The sequence below is a fragment of the Bos indicus genome, chromosome 1 (genome assembly GCF_029378745.1).
Source record: "Bos indicus isolate NIAB-ARS_2022 breed Sahiwal x Tharparkar chromosome 1, NIAB-ARS_B.indTharparkar_mat_pri_1.0, whole genome shotgun sequence".
Lineage (NCBI taxonomy): Eukaryota > Metazoa > Chordata > Mammalia > Artiodactyla > Bovidae > Bos > Bos indicus.
Window position 1 is genome coordinate 16,986,718 of NC_091760.1, and position 20,143 is coordinate 17,006,860.

Genomic DNA, 20,143 nt, shown 5'->3' on the forward strand with positions numbered 1-20,143 from the left:
TAGTCAAACAGGAGATGGTAAGAGTGAACGTCGACATTCTAGGAATCAGCGAACTTAAGTGGACTGGAATGGATGAATTTAACTCAGACGACCATTATATCTACTACTGTGGGCAGGAATCCCTTAGAAGAAATGGAGTAGCCATCATGGTCAACAAAAGAGTCAAAAATGCAGTACGTGGGTGTTAGTTCTAAAAGGTCTTGTAGGTCTTCATAGAACCATTCAACTTCAGCTTCTTCAGCATTACTGGCTGGGGCATAGGCTTAGAATACCGTGATATTGAATGGTTTGCCTTGGAAACGAACAGAGACCATTCTGTCATTTTTGAGATTGCATCAGTGTCTCTTTTGCTGTCTCGTATACAGGGTTATTGTTACCCTCTTTCTAAGTTCTATATATATGCATTAGTATACTGTATTGGTGTTTTTCTTTCTGGCTTACTTCACTCTGTATAATAGGCTCCAGTTTCATCCACCTCATTAGAACTGTCTCAAATGCATTCTTTTTAATGGCTGAGTAATACTCCATTGTGTATATGTACCACAGCTTTCTTATCCATTCATCTGATTATGGACATCTAGGTTGCTTCCAAATCTTTTCTTTTATATTTAAGTAGAAAGTTTCCTTCTGGCACATTTGATATAATGTATCAAACCACTATATAATGTATAATCAAGCCACTACCCACCACAATATTTTCAAAAGTTAGAAATCAGTTTGAAAAGTTATTACATTTAATTGTATAAACACATTAATGAAACATACACCTTAAATTTTATAAGCAATGGTATGATTAGCTCTGAGTCTTGAGTGAAAGCTAAAAAGTAATTTATTTTAAATTGGATTTTCTTTTGATTTTATTAAAGAAAATGGTACATATTAAGTATGTGACAGTCTAGAATCACTTAAGGTAATTAAAATTAATGATAATTATAACAGTTATAAGTTCTAGTGTTAGTAAGTAATAACTATATTATTTATAACTATGTGAATATTATGTTATAAACTGATATTTATTAAAATGCTAAGCAAATTAGCTATAATTTAATAGATAAATCATGGAAATGTTAACTATTTTACTTGATTTTTACTAATAAAATAGTAAGATAAATTCAGAAAAAATTAACTGCATCTATCTTATATATAAATTGTGTCTTTAAGGTGTTCAAAGTTACTTATCCAAAGCCAATTATCCACAAAGATACTTCTGTAATTTGCAGACACTTGAAAAATAAGCTCATATTAAACAGGAGTGCACTAACTTGAAACATAGTTTGAGACATAAAGAACTAAAATCAGTGGACCTTTCAAATCTGGTTCATTGGTTTTCCTTATAACCTGCCTCATACAGCTTTGTTAATATTTGTGAAAAATCAAGGCAGACTACAAATTCTCTGATATTTTCTCACCCAGATGTGGTTTTGATACTATGGGAGATTTCTTCGACAGATAGTAAACGTCAGAAATAATGCTGTGACAGGTTCTAGGCTCAAGTCTTAGAAAAGTGGCAGTTCTTACTTCCTATCTTTTGGAATAATCTTTGTCAAAACCCAGCCATATTCTAGGAAGAGCCCCATATAGTTTCAAGGAGATGCTCATAAGGAAAGAAGACAAGATTCGTGACTGACAACCCTAGCTCAGCTCTCATCCATCTGACCAAATTATCCTGGAAATAGATTCTCCAGCCATAGTTTAGCCATATCAGTGACATTCTGTGGAACAAAGAGGAGTCCTCCCACCCCAGCCCTGTCGAAATTGTGGATCTGTGATCAAAGTAAATAATGGTTGTTGTAAGCCACTAACTTTTGAGGTAGTTGTGTGTGCAGCAGTAGGTAACCAGGACACTAATGTTAACACCATCTGACATTACTTTATATATGATTAGGACAATTCAGTGATGTACAGCATTCCTTTAACTTAGTTTTCTTTTCTTTTTTTTTTTTATGTCTCTGCTTGTGACTGTGGTCTAACTTAGAATTTTTTGAACAATTTTTTAAATAGGTAATTTGCATACATTTTGTTTGTTTAGTTGCTAAGACATGTCTGACTCTTTTTGCAACCCTATGGACTGTAGCCAACCAGGCTCTCCGTCCGTGGGACTTCCCAGGCAAGGATGCTGGAGGGGCTTGTCATTTTCTATTTCAGGGGATCTTCCTGACCCAGGGATCAAATCTGCACTGGCAGTCTCCAGCACTGGCAAGTGGATTCTTTACCACGGAACCACCTGGGAAACCATTATGCATTTTTAGTGCTTGTCTATTATTTGATATACAGATACTGAATATTTGCCAAGGTATGTAAAATTCTGCACTCTGAAATGTAGACGATTTCAATATAGGTAAGATTTTTCTAGGAAAGAATTGGCAATATATGTTACATGATACCCAATACTTATTTTAGGTACAGTGAATTACATAGGCGAGTCAAGAGAACATACAAAAAATTAATACTTTTTTTTTTGTTAATTTTGCCTACTCCTTATTATAGGCTATTTTGGTATAGAAGGCCGGACTTGGGAGAAATATGAACTTTGAAAAAATTGTTTTCAAATGAAATATATTAATTTCATCAAAGTTTCATTATTATATGTTGTTGAGATATCTTGAGGAAGATGAAGGACTACAGACCAAACACTTTGCCACTACATAAGGAGGACCACTTGACTTCAACTAAAAGAAGAGATAGAAATGATAGAGTTATAAGCATAAATGAAAAGCTAGATATCGACTATGGTAGTGGTAGAACTGATATTCTAGCTAGAGAAAAGACTATCTAAAAAATGATCCTGAATAATGCAGTTTTTTTGTGCATCATTTTCCAAAATTCACATCTCTTTTCAGGCACATCTCACTGTCTCGGCTTGTTTTGTACGCACTCATGCTGGATCCTTCTAGATTTTTAGATTGGCTTTTAGCCTAAGGATTCTGTAAAATTTTCTACTGAGGAACATATAGAAATCTGGAATCAAAGAAAATTCTGAACAGAAATGCCTCATAAAAACACCCAAAGACTTATATTACAATAAAGAGTTATTTTTATATTAAACCTACCTTTTCCAGATATTAATAGTAAAGCTGAAAATTACTCATTGCTTTAATCAAATACTAAATGATATGTATTTGACTGAGGTTCTACACGTATTCCCTACCTTGCTCTCAGATTTTTATACCCTCTGAAAGGAACCAGAGCACAGGATTTTCCCTTAGAACACATCATCTTCGATAGAACTTTGGAGAACATTTGGGACTTCTGAATACTTCTTTTGGAGGACATTTCTTTTGAAGAATATGCATTTTAAGAAGCTTATTATGAGTTTCACCATTTTAATCATTCTTTTCATTTAGATGTATCACTACTTTTCCTTTGGTTTTCAGTCCTTTCTATCTTTCATCACTTCATGGTGGAACTAGCCAATACACTGGTTCTGTTTTCTGTTTTTCATTTGCTTCTTAAGCTTATTTTCAAAAGAAAAAAAAAAGCTAAAAACAATAGAAAATAAATGAAAGCACCATTTTCAGTTTACAGCTGGGATTCTGCACAGCATGTAATACTAACTGCATCTGTGCAGAAAGTCCACCATATGGGTGGGAGGGGAGCCATTTAATTTAGCTCATACGCATGAAGCAAGTGAAAAGTTGACTATATTTTAGATCTTGCCAAAGTCAAGCAACAGCAGAGCTATGAACAGAATCCAAAAAGTTTCATAATCAATCTTATGTTCTTCTTGGTAAACTACGCCATCTTTTAAGGATGTTCAGTTGTGCACGCAAGTGATCAAATCTCTTACTTTGAAAATGTATTTTTAAATCTTTTTTTTCCAAAATTAAACTGTGTAAAGAGTAGATTTCATTTACAATGTTTTTTGAAGTTATGTATTTTAATTTCTTTATAAAATGTCTTGGGCTTCCCAGGTGGCGCAGTGGTGAAGATTTCACATGCCAATGCAGGAGACACAAGAGACCTGGGTTCAATCCCTGGGTCAGGAAGATTCTTTGCAGTAGGAAATGGCAACACACTCCAGTATGCTTGCCTGGAAAATTCTATGTACAGAAAAGCCTGGCGGGCTCCAATCAGGAGCTCCAGTCCATGGGGTTGAAAAGAGTTGGATATGACTGAGCACACAGAACACACACAGATACACACACACACACACACACACACACACACACACACACACACACACATTGTCTTAAATATGCAATTTAGAGGAAATTAAAGATGTACACAATACTTGAAAATGACTTAATCATTTCTGGAAACCAATCCGTGTGGGCTGGATGAAGAAAATTTTAATCTAACCCTAGCTGATATAATTGAGCTAATGTCAATGCTACAGAGATCAAAGGAAGTTCAGGAGAGTTGATGCTGACAAATGGGACATTATAAGGACATTTGCCATTCAGAGATAAAGGGCAGAGAGGGTTGAAAATGAGAAAGAACCTCTGAAGAATAGAGGTCATGAATCTAAAGTGCAAATTTAATGTCACTATTTTTAACAAAGTTACTCTAAATATTCCACTCACTTTATAAGAATAAACTTTCTGTAAGTTATTTCAGGCATTCTTTGAGTTAAGCCTTCAAGTTTCTCATCTGTTTATGGAGATAATAGCTACTAGGTGGCCTACTAAACTAAAGTATAAATAAATGTTCTATATCTTCTTGAAGAAAAAAATTCAGGCAAGTTTTTCATTATTTAAAAAATATTTTATTTACCACTGCAGAAAAATATCTCCTCTCTGAAAGTGAAAGTGTTAGTTGCTTAGTCATGTCTGACACTTTTGAAATCCCATGGACTGTAGACTCCCAGGATCCTCTGTCCATGGGATTCTCCAGTCAAGAATACTGAATTGGGTTGCCATTTCCTTCTCCCACGGATCTTCTTGACTCAGGGATCAAACCCAGGTCACCTGCATTGCAGGCAGGTTCTTTTATCATCTGAGCCACCAGGGAATCCCCCTCTGCTTGGAACTCTAACTTTATTATGGAAGAACTATTACAGCCATGAACTCAGAGTTCATTATGACAAAATAAAACTATGGGACTCACATCTATTAAAAATATAAATGGAAAAATATTAATGCAAAGGAGAATATTTCTTGTGTAGAGATAAGTATTATATTAGTATATTTCCAGTGTAGGTGTTGCATATGCTGAAATCTATTGCTGTCAAGCTTCTCAACCATACTACATTAAAGTAACTATTAGGATTAATCAACACTTTGCTTTGCCATATTGTTGTGATTGAAAATTTATTTTAAATGAATCATTCAATAAAATAATAAAAGTGCTTCTGAAGAACCATGTATCCTATTCAATTGTGTATATATTGAATCAATAAAAATGGTACTGATGAACTTGTTTGCAGGGCAGGAATAGAGATGCAGACTTAGAGAACAGACTGTGGACACAGCGAGGGGAGATGGTGGGATGGACTGAGAGAGCAGCATTGACATACATAGACTACTGGGTGTAAAATAGCTACTGGGAAGCCGCTGTACAGCAGGGAGCTCAGCGGATACTCTGTGATCATCTAGAGGGGTGAGATATGGGGGTTCGAGAGAGGCTTGAGAGGGAGGGGGGGTGCGTATACTTACAGCTTATTCACATTGTTTTACAGCAAAAACTAATACAACATTGTAAAGCAATTATCCTCCAATTAAAAATAAATTTTAAAAAAGTGGTGACTTCTGGAGCCCCATGGCCCAGGTCCTGATGACCCCCAACAGCCCACATGTGCTCTGTCTGCCTGGCGGTGCAGCTCTACAACAAGACAAGGCCAGCAAAGGGTGGGAGAGGTCACCAGTTGTCCATGAAGTACAAGGGGACGTGAAGGCACATGACTGGTGCCCCCACAGGTGGTATATTGTAGTCTGGTCTGGACCACTGTCTGTGGCCAGCTCCCTACAACCTATGCTAAGTCATGAGTTGAGTTCCTACACGGGACTCACTAGCTCCGATGCTCCTCCCTTCTGGCATGGGAGTCTTGGTGCTGGGCGCTGATAGTGCACACACTTACAGGGAACAAATCCAGTTCACACCCAACCCTCAAGGCTTCTGCTGCATCAGTGTGGGATCTGCACCATCACTCAATAGGCAGTGATGATAACTAAGCTCTGCCTCACACCTGGCTTCTTTCTTGGCCTCACCATCTCCAGCTCCCACCATCTCCAGATCCACCTCCTATGAAGGTGAGTGTGTGCTAAGTTATTTCAGTCATGTCCAACCCTTTGCGATCTCATGGACTGTAGCCTGTTAGGCTCCTCTGTCCATGGAATTCTCCAGTCAAGAATACTGGAGTGGGTTCCCATTTCCTCCTTCAGAGGATCATCCTGGCCCAGGGATCAAACCCATGTCTCTTAAGTCTTCTGCATTGCAAGGCAATTCTTTATCACTAGCGCCACTTGGGAAGCCTATGGAAGTGAGAGCCGCCAGCATGTGCTGGGTCTCCCAGAGACAGATTTGAGATGGAGTCTGGAGTGCCAAATATTTAACAAGAATCCACCCTTGTGAAAAGGGAGACACAGGATTTGGCCGGGGAAGGAATTAAATTGCGTTCAGAGGCCTGAAAAACCTGATCCAATCACAGGGAGAGCTCTGGGGTGAAGACTGCTGGTAGGAAGGTCCACATTGAGCTGAAATTGCCAATTCTTTAGACCTCCTACCTGAAAACCCACTGGATTCAGGCTCCTCAGAAGGATATAGCCCTCGGAAAGGTAGCTCTCTGAAGTGGGGACAAGGTGCTAAAGGAGCTGACAGCTGGAGTCTGTCTACTGCCTGACTTCCTAGACCTGTAAGCGAATCTTTCCTTAGAGGGGCATCTGGGACCTGCCTCTCTGTGTCTACTTTAACTTGCATCTTGGGCAATGAGCTTGATTTTCCTCTATTTCTTTGGAATTTTTTAAAGTTAAAATGCATGACCTTCTATTAAAGTTATTTCTTGCATCTTATTTTGCAATGGCTCAGTCCCTCCAATGACTCAGGAAAGAAGGAAAGTAGCTCCTTTTCTTTAAACCCTGCTCCAGAAGAATGCTCAATATGTGTGCACAATGTATGCCCTTCACAAGGGCCTCTGAGCAGGAAAGTCAACGTGACCTACAGATGGCAGGTTCTGGAACACTGCCTTCGCTTTCTGTAACTTCACAATCCCAAAGGGACCTAACTGTACTTCTCCCAACACATTACTTAAAGTCTGTCCGTTAACTCTATGAACCTAAGTTCTTAGTTGCACAGGTTCTCAGAGGACTTGAGCCTGTAAGCTCCTCTGGTGATACGCCATATGGTCCTTTTTAACCTTAACTGAACTCTTATGCCCTCCTGCTTACTCAGCCACAATTCAGCCAAGACTAAAAATTCAACAAACCCATAGACCTTTGGCCGGTACTCTAAAACCTCTGAGTTTATATTATACACTTTTTTTCTCTGAGACTTTTTCCAAGTGAACTCAGTGTCACAGAGGAAATAAAAATGCCTACAACAGTCTTTACCTCATTTATCCAGGAGGCGGCGCTGCAGAGAGTCAATGAATAAGCAAGCACTTGGTGTTCTATTATCACTGTAAGTCATAAACCTTTTGCAAATTACTTAACCTCTTTAAATTTTTTGCTGTTGCTGTTCATTTGAATTTGGGGTTAATAATACCTGTAATGGAATGCAAGGTGAATATTAAATATGATATTATATTTAAAGTTCTTGACATATGTAAACTCTCTTTGATTACCTTTGCTTAACATTCAATTTCATTTTATTTCACTTTCCTCTAATTCAAGTATACCCACTGTCACAACTCATATACAGTCGTATTGTAATTTTAAATGGCATTATTAATCTTAGTGAAACACTGGTTGAAAAAGTAGAAAACAAATTAAAATACTCTATTCTACTCTTTAAATTTGGCTCTTTAATGCACACCTTTGTTATTTGTCTTTAGAGTATATTCCCTAGAAAAGAGCCATCATGATTTTCCTTTTTTTTTTTAACCTCTTCAAAGTAGATTTCTCTCCATGTATCTTAGCCCTCAGACAGCTCACAATATATCCACTTATGATTTTGACATTTATCATTGATTAGACTTTACCAGCATTACAATAATGATAACTATTACAGTGAAAATGTCACTTTCTAGATACAAACTTCTGCCTACTTTTTAAATTTAACTTCCAATCTTTAAGCAACACGGACACCTAGAAAGATAAGAAGAATGTTATAGTTCAATTTTATTTGGAGGAAGAAAGGATTACTTCCCATTTTTAAAAAGACTGATCTCTTCAGCTTTTATCTGAATTCAGCATTTTATTCAGATAGATAAATAGCATCACGTAAAAACAGCATGTCTCTTTTTTGCTATTTGATAGAGTTAAAGATAACTTTGGATTAGACTTTGGAGAAGCACATACACATGCATAACCTCACAGATGAATATTAATACATATAAACATAAAAATAGTGATTATAAAGTTATAATGAATTTTTGGAGTATGTCTCATTTCATATATTGTCAAACATCTCCCCTGTTTAATGGAAAGTTTGCTTAAGATAGAAAAAACAAAACTAAATATCATTTTCCACTTTTATTTATAATTGATTTGCTAAGTTATTACTTCTTGTTCACATCAAACTAATTCTTTAGAATAGCAGTACCCAACCTTTTTGGCATCAGGGATTGGTTTCATGGAAGACAGTTTTTCCATAGGCAGGTGATGGTTTCAGAATGATTCAAATGCATTACATTTATTGTGTACTTTATTTCTATTATTATAACATCAGCTCCACATCAAAGCATCAGGCATTAGATCACAGAGTTGGTACCTAACTTGTGCGTTTGTTTTGAAAAGTTCTACCCAAAGTTATGTCTGGCTATGTTGTATGGCTGAAACCCAGTTCTGGTCAGAGAACTGTAAGAGTGTTTTTAAGTAACAGTTGCATGAGGGGTAAAACATGAGAATATTTCCAAAGAGCGTATTTATTACTTTCATACTTAGGTGTGAATAATCTAAACTTTTATTGGAAAAATGCTATAAAAATTAACTTTGAAGAATATTTCAATGTATTGATTACTAATTTTTAGAACAAGGTAGATGATAGTGCTGCTTTCTCTTTTCCTTTTCAACTAACTGGTTATAAAAAAGACAATGCAATCATAGCCTCACAGAAGATTTTTTGAAAGGCTTTTTTTTTGGGGGGGGGGTGAAAGCTCTGAGGAGGAAACTACTACACAGGATGAACCTGCAATGTTTGCAACAAAAGCTACACACTGATGAGTCCATAGCCTTCACATAATATTAATGTGCTAGAAAGTCCATTTATTGCTTCACCCAGTAAGATTTTTTTAAATTAGCTAACTAATTTTTGTGGTAGAATATACATAGCATAAAACTTGCCATTTTAGCCATTATTAAGTGTACAATTCAACTTTACTGTTGTAGGTACAATCAAGTTAGGAACTGCTTTACTTACAGTAACCATACTTCCAGTTTCCTGAACTTAGTGGAACTAGAGCCAAGGAGATTATCCTTTAGGGAGAGTAGTAAATAAGGAGCAAGGAGGGGGGTCATGAATATCCATCACAGGAATCCCTCCACATGAAAACCTGGAGACAACAGAAATAAAGATGCTTCTTTCTATCCCCCAAGGTTTTCTTTTAATGCACTGGGTCTAACCAATAAGCCCATGATCCATCAGGATGTGATAATCTCCCACTGAGGGGCAGTTTAGTGTTTCCCCTAAAAAGGCCCTTACAAAAGCTAGAAGATCACATTAGTTAAACTGACTCCAGTGCTCTTGGGGTTTCCCAGCTGGTGCAGTGGTGAAGAATTCGCCTGCCAATGCAGGAGATGCAGGAGACTCAAGAGACTGGGGTTCAACCCTGGGTTGGGAAGACACAGTGAAGGAGGAAATAGCACCCCACTCCAGTATTCTTGCCTGGAAAATCTCATTGACCAAGGAGGCTGGTGGGCTACAGTCCATGGAGTTGCAAAGAGTCGGACGCGACTGAGCAGGCTTGCACACGCACAGGGCTCTTAGTTTCCTATGCTCCCTGGACAGCGTTTCATTTCCTAAAGTCTGGTCACTCCTGTTTTTTGGAATTCTGAGGCACTGAGTGTATATTCATCTCCTATGATAACAATGTCGATATGAAGTTAAGAGATGTGCTCTTCTCTGTTTTATTTACTCCCCTAATAGCTTTAGGAGGGTTTGTTTAAGATTTTGGATTCTTAACGCTTCTCAGTTTTCTCTTTATGAAAGACTGGCACAATTTACAGGATATTAGTATTCTTTCCTTCAACTTTATTTTTGTTTTCTAAGATTTTTTTTTCAATAATACACTCTGGCAGCTCTTTTCTTATGATTATATACTGGTGAAATGCACAAACTCTCCCACTTCCTAGTTGTGTGAACTTTCAATGCCAATGTTTCATCTAGTAACATGGGGGAGGGGTGGAATTGCTATAATGCATGGAAGTTACTATGTATATACCCACAGAGTATATCTGAAACTGTGGTATGTGTTTTCCTTTATTTCTTAATCAAATATCATTTTCTCCATCTGGGACACTGCTCACTCATTATTTAATCTTCAAACTTCTGTCTGGTTAATTTTAAATTTTTCCTTTTTTTTTTTCCCCCCTTTTTGGTTTCTTTTTTTTATATATTTGCCTGACCCAGCACTCCCCTTGGAACTCAAGTGCGTAAGACTGGACTTATCAAAATCCTTGTTATTAATATACATACATGTATGCTATGCTATGCTAAGTCACTTCAGTCGTGTCCAACTCTGTGCGACCCCATAGACGGCAGCCCAACAGGCTCCCCCGTCTCTGGGATTCTCCAGGCATGAACACTGGAGTGGGCTGCCATTTCCTTCTCCAATGCATGAAAGTGAAAAGTAAAAGTGAAGTCCTTCAGTCGTGTCCGATTCTTAGCGACCCCATGGACTACGGTCCACCAGGCTTCTTCGTCCATGCGATTTTCCAGGCAAGAGTGCTGGAGTGGGGTGCCATTGCCTTCTCCATATATAATGGAGAAGGCAATGGTGTATATATATATATATATATATATATATATATATATATATATATGGAGAAGGCAATGGCACCCCACTCCAGCACTCTTGCCTGGAAAATCCCATGGACGGAGGGGCCTGGTGGGCCGCAGTCTATGGGGTCGCTAAGAGTTGGACACGACTGAGCAACTTCACTTTCCCTTTTCACTTTCATGCGTTGGAGAAGGAAATGGCAACCCACTCCAGTGTTCTTGCCTGGAGAATCCCAGGGACGGGGGAGCCTGGTGGGCTGCCGTCTACGGGGTCGCACAGAGTCGGACATGATTGAAGCGACTTAGCAGCATATATATATATATATATATATATATATATATATATATACCTCATTGCTACAGATAATGGAACTTTATTATATTTTCTAAATATTTTCTAAAAGTGACTTTTTTTATGATAGGATGAATAGTCACGGATACACTGTCCAAGATGAATATTAATTAATATCAATCCATGTGGGTGCTTACTCGCTCAGTTGTTTCTGCCTCTTTGAAACCCCATGGACTTTAGATTTCCAGGCTCCTCTGTCCCTGAGATTCATCAGTCAGAATATTGAACTGGTAGCCATTCTCTTCTCCAGGGTATCTTTGCAAGCCAAGGATCAAACCCAGGTCTTCTGCATTCCAGATAAATTTTTATTGTCTGAGCCACCAGAGGAGCCCATTAAGGTCAACAGTACTTGTCTATGCCATGCCGTGTGGCGCCACCCAAGACGGACGGGTCATGGTGGAGAGGTCTGACAGAATGTGGTCCACTGGAGAAGGGAAGGCAAACCATTTCAGTATTCTTGTCTTGAGAACCCCATGAACAGTATGAAAAGGCAAAAAGATAGGACACTGAAAAATGGACTCCCTAGGTCGGTAGGTGTATGCTACTGGAGATCAGTGGAGAAATAACTCCAGAAAGAATGAAGGGATGGAGCTAAAGCAAAAACAACACTCAATTGTGGATGGGACTCGGGGTAGAAGAAAGGATCAATGCTGTAAACAGCAATATTGCATAGGAACCTGGAATGTTAGGTCCATGAATTAAGGCAAATTGGAGGTGGTCAAACAGGAGACGGCAATAGTGAACGTCAACATTCTAGGAATCAGCGAACTAAAATGGACTGGAATGGGTGACTTTAACTCTGATGACCATATATCTATTACTGTGGGCAGGAATCCATTAGAAGAAATGGAGTAGCCATGATAGTCAACAAAAGAGCCCGAAATGCAGTAATTGGAAGCAATCTCAAAAACAACAGAATGATCTCTGTTCATTTCCAAGGCAAACCAGTCTATATCATGATAATCCAAGTCTATGCCCTGACCAGTAATGCTGAAGAAGCTGAAGCTTAACAATGCTATGAAGACCTATAAGACCTTTTAGAACTAACACCTCCAAAAGATGTCCTTTTCACTATAGGGGACTGGAATGCAAAAGTAGGAAGTCAAGAAACACCTGGAGTAACAGGCAAATTTGGCCTTGGAGCATAGAATGAAGCAGGGCAAAGGCTAATAGAGTTTTGCCAAGAGAATGCCCTGGTCATAACAAAAACACCCTCTTCCAACAACACAAGAGAAGACTCTACACATGGACATCACCAGATGGCCAACACCAAAATCATATTGATTATATTCTTTGCAACCAAAGATGGAGAAGCTCTATACAGTCAGCAAAAACAAGACTGGGAGCTGAATGTGACTCAGATCAGGAACTCCTTATTGCCAAATTTAGATTTAAATTGAAGAAAGTGGGGAAAACCACTAGGCCATTCAGGTATTACCTAAATCAAGTCCCTTATGATTATACAGTGAAAGTGAGAAATAGATTTAAGAGACTAGATCTGATAGAATGCCTGATGAACTATGGATGGAGGTTCGTGACATTGTACAGGAGACAGGTATCAAGAACATCCCCATGGAAAAGAAATGCAAAAAAGCAGAATGGCTGTCTGAGGAGGCCTTACAAATAGCTGTGAAAAGAACAAGAGAAAAAAGCAAAGGAGTAAAGGAAAGATATACCCATTTGAATGCAGAGTTCCAGAGAATAGCAAAGAGAGATAGGGAAACCTTCCTCAGTGATCAGTGCAAAGAAATAGAGGAAAACAATAGAATGGGAAAGACTAGAGATCTCCTCAAAAAGATTAGAGATATCAAGGGAACATTTCATGCAAAGATGGGCTCAATAAAGGACAGAAATGGTATGGACCTAACAGAGGCAGAAGATATTAAGAATAGTTGGCAAGAATACACAGAAAAACTGTACAAAAAAAGGTCTTTACAACCCAGATAATCATGATAATGTGATCACTTACCTAGAGCTAGACATCCTGGAATATGAAGTCAAGTGGGCCTTAGGAAGTATCACTATGCACAAAGCTAGTGGAGGTGATGGAATTCCAATTGAGCTATTTAAATCCTTAAAGATGATGCTATGGAAGTGCTGCACTCAATATGCCAGCAAATTTGGAAAACTCAGCAGTGGCCACAGGACTGGAAAAGGTCAGTTTTCATTCCAATTCCAAAGAAAGGCAATGCCAAAGAATGTCAAACTACCACACAATTACACTCATCTCACACACTAGTAAAGTAATGCTCAAAATTCTCTAAACCAGGCTTCAACAATATGTGAACCATGAACTTCAAGGTGTTCAACCTGGTTTTAGAAAAGGCAGATTAACCAGAGATCAATTTACCAACATCCACTGGATCATTGGAAAAGCAAGAGAGTTCCAGAAGAATATCTATTTCTGCTTTTTTGACTATGCCAAAGCCTTTGCCTGTGTGGATGACAATAAACTGTGAAAAAATTCTGAAAGAAATGGGAATACCAGACCACCTGACCTGCCTCTTGAGAAACCTGTATGCAGATCAGGAAGCAACAGTTAGAACTGTACATGGAACAACAGACTGGTTCCAAATAGGAAAAGGAGTAAGTCAATGCTGTATATTGTCACCCTGCTTATTTAACTTATATGCAGAGTACATCATGGAAAACGCTGGACTGGAAGAAGCACAAGCTGGAATCAAGATCGCTGGAAGAAATATCAATAACCTCAGATATGCAGAAGATACCATCCTTATGGCAGAAAGTGAAGAACTAAAGAGCCTCTTGATGAAGGTGAAAGAGGAGAGTGAAAAATTTGACTTAAGTCTCAACATTCAGAAAATGGAGATCATCACATCCAGTCCCATCACTTCATGGCAAATAGATGGGGAAACAGTGGAAACAGTGGCTGATTTATTTGTTTGGGCTCCAAAATCACTCCAGATGGTGGCTGCAGCCATGAAATTAAAAGACGTTAACTCCTTGGAAGGAAAGTTATGACCAACCTAGACAGCACATTAAAAAGCAGAGACATTACTTTGTCATAAAAGGTCCATCTAGTCAAGGCTATTGTTTTTCCAGTAGTCATGTTTGGATGTGAGAGTTGGACTATAAAGAAAGCTGAGCACCGAAGAATTAATGCTTTTGAACTGTGGTGTTATAGAAGACTCTTGAGAATCCCTTGACTGCAAGGAGATCCAACCAGTCCATCCTAAAGGAGATCATTCCTGGGTGTTCATTGGAAGAACTTATGTTGAAGCTGAAACTCCAATTACTTGGCCATCTGATGCGAAGTGATGACTCATTTAAAAGACTCTGATGCTGGGAAAGATTGAGGGCAGGAGGAGAAGGGATGACAGAGGATGAGATGTTGGATGGCATCACTGACTCAATGGACATGGGTTTGGCTAGGCTCCAGGAATTGGTGATGGACAGGGAGGCCTGGCTTGCTGCACTTCATGGGGTCACAGAGAGTTGCACATGACTGAGCAACTGAACTGAACTGAACTCCTACTCTTGAAATGGCAACCCACTCCAGTATTCTTGCCTGTAAAATTCCATGGACTGTTGAGCTTGGCAGGCTATAATCCATTGGATTAAGTGTCAGACACGACTGATCATGCATGAGCTTCACACATACATGCACACACTCATATTCCTATTCTATCACTCCCAAAAGTAATCCCTGAATTACTTTGAATTTGAGGTTTGCCATGGCCTACCTTGTGTTTTATATACATAAGTAATATTTTACTTATATTTGAACTTTACATAAAATTGTCTCCTATTGGTCTTCTGAGACTTCTTTTTCAACACAGTATCTGTTACTATATTCATTTAGGTTGTCCCTTCATTTTCACTGCTGTACAATTATTTAGGAGCTTCCCAGATGGTTCAGTGGTAAAGAATCCGCTCTGCTTATTATTTTTAACTGTGTGAGTTTTCTATTCTATGATTATCCAGTGGATCAGTCTGAGTTGGTTCCAGTATACCATTTGAATACAATACTATTCAAAGATCCTGTAATTTAGATGCTTCCAGGCACACAGATATTAAGGCTTTTCTTGGGTATTTACAAGGATGAAATTACAATACTGTAAGTTCAACTTAAGAATATGAAGTCAAGTTATTTTTTCAAAGTAGTTTATACTTTCAACATCAAGAAAACTCTTTTATCTCAGTTACTCCAAATCTTTGTGTTCTCAAATTTTCTAATTTAAAAAAGTTAAATAAGAATAACCAGTATTTCACTTTTATTTTATCCTCTCTTCATTTCTTCTCTTTTCTAATCTGACACAAATAACAACATTTTTAAATTCAGATCACCACAATTATTTCTTGATTTCTAGGCAAAATAGATTTCAAGATTATTATATACACATCTTAAAATTTTCTTCAAGTCTTTGATTTGCAATAATTTCAATAAATTTCTTATTGATTTCTACCAAAAAATATCACATGTTCTAATACACCCCATTGCCTAACATTTCTTTTTTCTATAGTACTAGAGACATTACATTGCCTACAAAGGTCCTTCTAGTCAAGGCTATGGTTTTACCAGTGGTCATGTATGGATGTGAGAGTTGGACTGTGAAGAGAGCTGAGCGCCGAAGAATTGATGCTTTTGAACTGTGATGTTGGAGAAGACTCTTGAGAGTCCCCTGGACTGCAAGGAGATCCAACCAGTCCGTTCTGAAGGAGATCAGTCCTGGGTGTTTTGGAAGGAATGATGCTAAAGCTGAAACTCCAGTACTTTGGCCACCTCATGCGAAGAGTTGACTCATTGGAAAAGACTCTGATGCTGGGAGGGATTGGGGGCAAGAGGACAAGGGGACGAAAGAGGATGAGATGGCTGGATGGCATCACTGACTCGATGGACGTGAGTTTGAGTGAACTCTGGGAGTTGGTGATGGACAGGGAGGCCTGGCGTAGTGCAGTTCATGGGATCGCAAAGAGTTGGACACAACTCTTTCACTTCAGTGACTAAACTGAACCAAACTGATTTTTCTATTCTGTGGATAATGAAAATTTTTATGTCTGCTATCTAAAGCCATCTGGAGTAGGAAATCACAACCTGCTCCAGTTTCTTGCCTGGAAAATTCCATGGACAGAGAAGCCTGGTGGGCTATAGTAGTCCATGGGTTCACAGAGAATTGGGCAAGATTAAATGACTGAGCACACCTAAGGCCATATTCAGAGTTTATGCAGCTATTTAACTAGAGGTCATTTCATTTTTTACAGAGGAATCCCAGATTCTAGAAAAAATCTGTATATAAAGATACTTCTGTTTTTCTATTTTTATATCAAGACCACATGCTTAACTCAGAAGGCATCAATATTTAAGACAAATAGATTCAGTTAATCTGCTAGTTACTGTTTCAGGAAGCCTGTTTCCCTGATTTGCATTTGACTTTGCATTTGCATGTGAGTGCTTGAAATTTATTTGCCTACAAAAAAGCTACATGGATCCAAGAGGTTAGCTTGGATCCTGAAAACAGTCAAAAACAAAATAGTGATTTAAGTTTGAGGCTGCTTGTCTGACAGCACTTGCCAATACTATAAGAAACTCAAAGTGAATATGGCTTTTTGCACTCCTGATAGGAAAACCACATTGATAGATACCTAAGGGGCCAGAACACATAAAGATTACCTCTGTCTGATAATTGAGTCCCTCTTTCAGCAGTACTGATTGTGAAAGTGAAAAGTTGCTCAGTTGTGTCTGACTTTTTGCGACCCCGTGGACTGGCCCACCAGGCTCCTCCATCCATGGAATTTTCCAGGCAAGAGTACTGGAGTGGGTTGCCATTTCCTTCTTCAGGGGATCTTCCTGACCCAGGGATCGAACCCAGGTCTCCTGCATTGCAGACAGACACTTGTACCGTCGGAGTACAGGTTGCTATGCTAAGTCACTTCAGTCATGTCTGACTCTGTGCGATCCCACAGACGGCAGCCCACCAGGCTCCCCCGTCCCTGGGATTCTCCAGGCAAGAATACTGGAGTGGGCTGCCATTTCCTTCTCCAATGCATAAAAGTGAAAAGTGAAAGTGAAGTCGCTCAGTTGTGTCCGACTCTTAGCGACCCCATGGACTGCAGCCCAACAGGCTCCTCAGTCCATGGGATTTTCCAAGCAAGAGTACTGGAGTGGGGTGTCATTGCCTTCTCCCGGAGTACAGGTTAGGGATGGTTAGGTGTGGTCTAAAGCATATTTATAAATTCTTGCCAAAGCAGTCCGTCCTTGCTCACCTACATGTTGTTTGCTCAGCAATTAAAACTGGTCAAAAAATCATTGAAAACAAGTAATCAGTAGAAACTAATCATAAACCACCAAGCTCAAACTCATTTGTCACACATTTAGAAGCAGCTTTGTCTATCTTGTGATAGAGAAAGATCCTTAATCTTTATATGTGACACTGTTCCCCAAAAGCCATTTCTTATCTGTTTCTCACAATGCTTGATTAATTCACCAAAATGAGGAAGCTTCAGTAAATCAATTAAATAAGGCCTGTTCCTTCACGTCAACACATCAGGAGGAATTGAAAATAGACTCCTCAGAGAAATGCAAAGTCAGGGAAACAGGCTTCCTGAAACAGTAGATAGAGGATTAACTGAATCTATTTGTCTTAAATATCAATATATTCCGAGTTCAGCATGTAGTCTGTATAGTGTTCATTTATATGAGTATAGCACAACATATTTTTCCATTCTAATGTTAATGGACATTCAGTTGTTCTAGTTTGGGGAGTATTATTGGTAATGTTGTTTTTAATGTTCTTATAATGTCTTTGGAACACAACTGTATGCATTTCTGCTAAGAACATACCAAGGAGTAGAAATTATTAGATCATAGAGATGTCTATGTTCAGCTTCAGTAAATACTATCTATTTTTAAAAGTGAATGTATCAATTTACACTTATACTAAAAGTGTATTAAAGGTTTTTAGCTATTTCACACACACATACACAAAAAGAATAGGAAAAAAGAAGTATCTTCAAATCCTGAACTTATGTGGAATCCAGGGTCCCCCCATACAAAATGCAATCAAACCCTTGGGACTGAATGAGTCTTAGAAGAGAAACTAAACCATTTGTGGCAAAGTAGAAGGAATCATGAATTGCGTTATGAACCAGCACAAAATTAGGCCATCTCAGATATCTCACAAGAAGACATAGACAGTACTTGTTTCTGGAGTAATATGCTCTGACCTGCACATTTCCTAAAATATGGAGGATAAAAACTTTAGCTTCCTAGGCCAAATTGAGATATTGAGTCATCTTAGCTCTGGGGAACACAGAACCTTATACTTTGGAAAATCTATGTTAAGAAAAAGGGAAATAAATGTCTTAAAAATATTTCTGTGTGGCATTCACTTTGTATAATCATTTTTCTTATCACTTTCTGCTTTTCAGAACTTGAATTTATCAAATAAATTTTATTTTTAAGGCATTTAAAAATAAAAGTTATTTTCCAATGTAAAAGTTATTCAAATAAAAGTATCACATTTTTACAAAAATACTTGTAACATTAAGTACCACTTATCGGTCATGTTTTCTTTTTAAGAATTTGACAAATAGTGAAGTAAAAGTAGGTTGCTGCCTTGTACCTTCTGTTCTATTTTGGGGGAAGAAGAAACAGAAAGAGAAGAGGACAAATGGAATATCCTTCATTTTAAAAACTATATTTTAAAAAAAGGCAGCAAATTCCCTGCATTTTCAAAGATTCTTTCCTGAGATTTTTTTTTTTCTTTTGGATATTGATATTTTATTCTTCTTTGCAAGAAAGCATGGCAAATGCCTTTATCTCAGTTTGTGTATGGAGACTATTCTAATAAATCATTTAGTTGCCTGATTTTGAAGATGACATCAGTTTTATATGAAATGCCCACTAAGTAAATCAATTGTTTTAGTCAATTTCTGGCAGTAGCTTTCAGCCATGGCTGTGCATTTGAATCAACAGGAGTGCTTTTAAAAATATACTGATATGTGGATATCAGCACATTTAAAAATCTCCCTTGGTTATAAAAATTAGCAGCCAGATTTGAAAAACACTACTTCAAGGAAGCCCTGGAAGAAATACAGCATTAAATTAGAAAATGTGGTTTAGAAACAAACATACTTTTAACAACCCTTGTGAGTTTTTTAAATTTATTTTCTTTAGAACACTGAAGTAAATATCATAGCTAGAAATTGGACTAGGCTTCACTGAAAAAAGAAGAAAAATGGACTTAGGAAGACAAACCTACATGTGGTAGTAAATAGTGAGTCAGGACGTAGAAGAGGCAGAGAATGAAAATAACTACAAAATTCCAAGCAAAAATATCAAATAGTGGATGCCTGTTTTTCTTGTCTCTTGTTTCCTTCACAGATTTATGTTTCACCCAGTTACTTCCTGTCTTCGAATTTCTTTTTGACTCAGTATAATTGCCTTATAAAGTCCACTCCTTGTCCAAATTCACACATGCTTGAAAAATTCATTTTATTTTTTTCCATTGTACTCAGTTGCTCAGTTGTGTCTAACTCTTTGTGACCCCAAGGACTGTAGGCCACCAGACTCCTCTGTACATGGGACTTTCCATGCAAAAATACTGGAGAGGGTTTCCATTTCCTACTCTTTTTTCCCCCCATTACCATACACTTTATTAAGATGCCCATATTCTTCCATTACCTTGGTTAAGGGGTAGCTCCTCTTGGCCACCGTACCTGACCTGGAGCAGCCATGAAGAGATACTCCAGGTCTAAGGTAAGAGAAACCCAAGTAAGATGGTAGGCACTTATAGAGGG

General features: G+C 38.1%; 1 pseudogene; it reads right to left on the minus strand.

Annotated features, from left to right (window-relative positions):
* The window catches only part of LOC109562152 (ribosomal protein S6 kinase beta-1-like), a 150,673-nt pseudogene extending 143,818 nt beyond the window's left edge, over nt 1-6,855 (minus strand).
* Between the last annotated feature and the right edge of the window lie 13,288 nt (nt 6,856-20,143).